At 43.6% G+C, this 3,879-nt stretch overlaps 1 non-coding gene across 1 annotated transcript; it reads right to left on the bottom strand.

The window, feature by feature from the left end:
• Window positions 1-3,474: 3,474 nt before the first annotated feature.
• Window positions 3,475-3,612, bottom strand: LOC119924541. The gene has a single exon (XR_005449249.1). It is a non-coding gene; the product is annotated as a small nucleolar RNA SNORA7 (small nucleolar RNA).
• Window positions 3,613-3,879: the final 267 nt, after the last annotated feature.

The following is a 3,879-nucleotide window of genomic DNA, read 5'->3' as shown; positions in this document are numbered from 1 at the left end:
TAAGCACTTAATAAACACTACTACTAATTCAGAACAATCTTTTGGGATTTATTCCAAAATGATTTTACAGTTAAATCCCCTTCTGACACCTTGTCTTGGAGGAAGTGGGAGAGGACAGAAGGGGTTGGTGTGTTATTTTGCTTATTTTAAGATGGAAGAATTCTCAGAATTGGCATATTTTCACATGGGTCCATGTACTTCTGTACTTACTAGATTACGGAAGGCAAGGAGTGTGTTTACTTCTACGGTAAGCTCAGCCAGTGAATTATCTACTTCTAATCAGTGTTAAATAATCATAATAATGATCCCAATTCACCCGACTTCATAAGGTTAAAAATGTATTGTCATAATTTCCTCCAGGGACACCTAATTGGACTTAACATTATGGACTTAAGAGGGAGAAAAGGGAGAGAAGAAACTGCCTTCCCCACAGCCACGTTCAGCATGTCAGTCTTAAATTGCATCCTTGTGTATATGAGACATAGTGCGATTTGGGGTGTAACTGGAGGGTGAGGACACTTGATAAGCCCACACTGCCAGGAATTCTGCCATCATCACGGCCACCATTACTCTGCACCCTCAAGGGGCAATTCCTCAATGGAACTTAAAGTGACGCTTTGAGATGGAGCAGATTTAGAATAATAATGGTATTTGGTAAGCGCTTACTATGTGCGAAGCACTGTTTGAAGTGCTGAGGGGATACAAGGTGATAATAATAATAATAATAATAATGGCATTTATTAAGCGCTTACTATGTGCAGAGCACTGTTCTAAGCGCTGGGGAGGTTACAAGGTGATCAGGTTGTCCCACGTGGCTCACAGTCTTCATCCCCATTTTACAAATGAGGTAACTGAGGCACAGAGAAGTTAAGTGACTTGCCCAAAGTCACACAGCGGGTCAGCGGCGGAGCAGGCATTAGAACCCATGACCTCTGACTCCCAAGCCTGGGCTCTTTCCACTGAGTCATGCTAAGAAGCAGTATAAGCAACTGCCCCCCAGACAATGATTCTCTGCTTCAGAGACTAAGGGAGGGGAGCGTGAGCAGAGTGCAATTCCCAGGGATTTGCCACTGTTCCTGGGGGAGCCACGGAAGGGAGAGAAAAGCTATATAATAGTATTAGAGACTTCTTAAATGCCTTCTTAAAAGCTACCTGTTTATAATTTCCAATTAAATCCCACTGGAATCATTTTGTAGTCATTATAAGATGATATAGAGCTGACCTGAAAGGCTTGCTCCCTTTCAGTAATAACTGTTTCCAGCGGCAACTGTAGTGACATTTGGACCAAGGATACCTCAGAGTTCATGTTTATGAGCAATCCAGGAAAGAGCTGTTGTGGTTCTTTTGCTTTTTTAATGACTTGCTAAGCAACTTCAATTTTAACAAACAAATGAGTTTATATAAACAAAGTATGGATAATTGGAAGGTTTAAGAAGAAAATAACCAAGAATAATAATGGTATTTGCTAAGCACTTACTATGTGCAAAGCACTGTTCTAAGCGCTGGAGGGATACAAGGTGATCAGGTTGTCCCACGTGGGGCTCACAATCTTAATCCCCATTTCACAGATGAGGTAACTGAGGCCCAGAGAAGTTAAGTGACTTGTCCCAAGTCACACAGCTGACAATTGGCGGAGCGGGGATTTGAACCCATGACCTCTGACTCCAAAGCCCGTGCTCTTTCCGCTGAGCCACGCTGCTTCTCTGGATTAAGCACCCTTGCAGTTGTTTTTGAAAAATATACTAGCTGGCTGAAGTGGCCGTGCCTAGCCCTCCCTTCCCTTGGCCTTACTTTAAGAAATCATGTTCATGGGCACTTGATTTGGCAAGCCCTTAGAAAGGGGAAAAAGAGAAGTCAGGTGTAGGACTCAACAAAATGAATAAATGATCTTTGTTCCTTCTTTCACCCTTTATGGTTCCTCCTCTTTTTTCACAGCCCCTAGCACTCCCTCAATAAACTGAGCTAACATAGTCCCACAACTCAATCTGCTTCAATGCTCTCCATCACCTCACCCCCTCCTACCTCACCTCCCTTCTCTCCTCTGCTGCTAACCTTCTCACTGTACCCGTTCTCGCCTTTCCTGCCGTCGATCCCCGACCCATGTCCTCCCCCTGGCCTGGAATGCCCTCCCTCCGCACATCCGCCAAGCTAGCTCTCTTCCTCCCTTCAAAGCCCTACTGAGAGCTCACCTCCTCCAAGAGGCCTTCCCGACTGAGCCCCCTTTTTCCTTCCTCCTCCCCATCCTCTGGCCCTACCTCCTTCCCCTCCCCACAGCACCTGTATATATGTTTCTATAGATTTATTACTCTATTTATTTTACTTGTACATATATACTGTTCTATTTATTTTGTTAATGATGTGCATTTAGCTTTAATTCTATTTGTTCTGATGACTTGACAACTGTCCACATGTTTTGTTTTGTTGTCTGTCTCCCCCTTCTAGACTGTGAGCCTGTTGTTGAGTAGGGACCATCTCTATATGTTGCCAATTTGTATTCCCAAGTGCTTAGTACAGTATTCTGCACACAGTAAGCACTCAATAAATATGATTGAATGAATGAATGAATGATGCTCATGAGTCCCAGATTGATCTGTAATTATTCCAGGTCTCTTAAGGCATGCTTTTAAAATGTAAGTCACAGAGACCCCCACATAACCCAAAGGTATAGAGACATTCTCAGAAGCACAGGGCAAATGCCCTTCGCTCTAAATCTGCACCTTCCTGTCTCTCCTCAGGGTCTTAAAGTAGACACTAAGATATATCGTCATCAATATATGTATTGATGGGACTTATTTTAACCAAGAGAGACTTAGATATTGGGGCAATTCCTAAATGCTTGCAACTTCTCTGCCCTTCCAAGATTCTGCAGTGTACACTTCTTGGGTGGAGCTGTTCATATGTACTTATAAATTACTGTCTTTACTTAAAATAAGTGTGACCAAATTTGGAAGCTGCTAATTAATTATCCTGAGGAGGTAGACAGTGGTAAAATCTCTGAAAATGGCTTGTGTCTGCATTGTACTTTTATATTCCCTAGGATTCTGACTACGAGCTCATAACAATAAGCACAATAAGGAAGGGGTGCTTTCATCTAGCCCAGAGAGATGGTTCTAGCCCAGAGAGATGGTCTCCTCACCTTCAAAGCCTTATTAAAAATCACATGTCCTCCAAGAGGCCTTCCCTGACTAAGCCCTTATTTCCCCTACTCTCTCTCCCTTCTGCATTACCTATGCACTTGGATCTGTTCCCTTGGTTGTTGTTGTCTTATGCTGTCGAGTCGTGTCCGAGCGATACCATAGACTCATCTCTCCCAGAACGCCCCACCTCCATCTGCAATCGTTCTGGTAGTGTATCTATAGACTTTTCTTGGTAAAAATGCAAGAGTGGTTTACCATTGTCTCCTTCCGTGCAGTAAATGAGTCCCTGCCCTCGACTCTCTCCTATGCCACCGCTGCCCAGCACAGGTGAGTTTTGACTTGTAGCAGATTGCCTTCCACTCACTAGCCACTGCCCAAGCTAGGGATGGAGTGGTTTTGTCTCCGCTTGACTCTCCCTCCTGTAGTCATGACTGGTAAAGTACTGGAAACTCTCCAGTTGCGACCCTGAGAGGGTTCTGTACCCTTTAACCACTTGATATTCACCCCACCCTTAGTCCGATAGTACTCATATACAGTCTATAATATATTTTAATGACTGTTTCCCACTCTAGACTATAAGCTTCTTGTGGGCAACTCTGTTGCATTTACTCTCCCAAGGGCTTATACGGTGTTATGCACAGAGTAAGCACTCAATAAATATCATTAATTGCCTCAGATGGGCAGTTTTTTAACTGGATTCAACTTTTCAGAAATGGATTGGTTAGGGTGGCCATGACACCAG

This window comes from Tachyglossus aculeatus, chromosome 2, assembly GCF_015852505.1.
Source record: "Tachyglossus aculeatus isolate mTacAcu1 chromosome 2, mTacAcu1.pri, whole genome shotgun sequence".
In the NCBI taxonomy this organism is placed as follows: Eukaryota; Metazoa; Chordata; class Mammalia; order Monotremata; family Tachyglossidae; genus Tachyglossus; species Tachyglossus aculeatus.
This window is presented reverse-complemented; position numbering and strand designations above follow the sequence as displayed.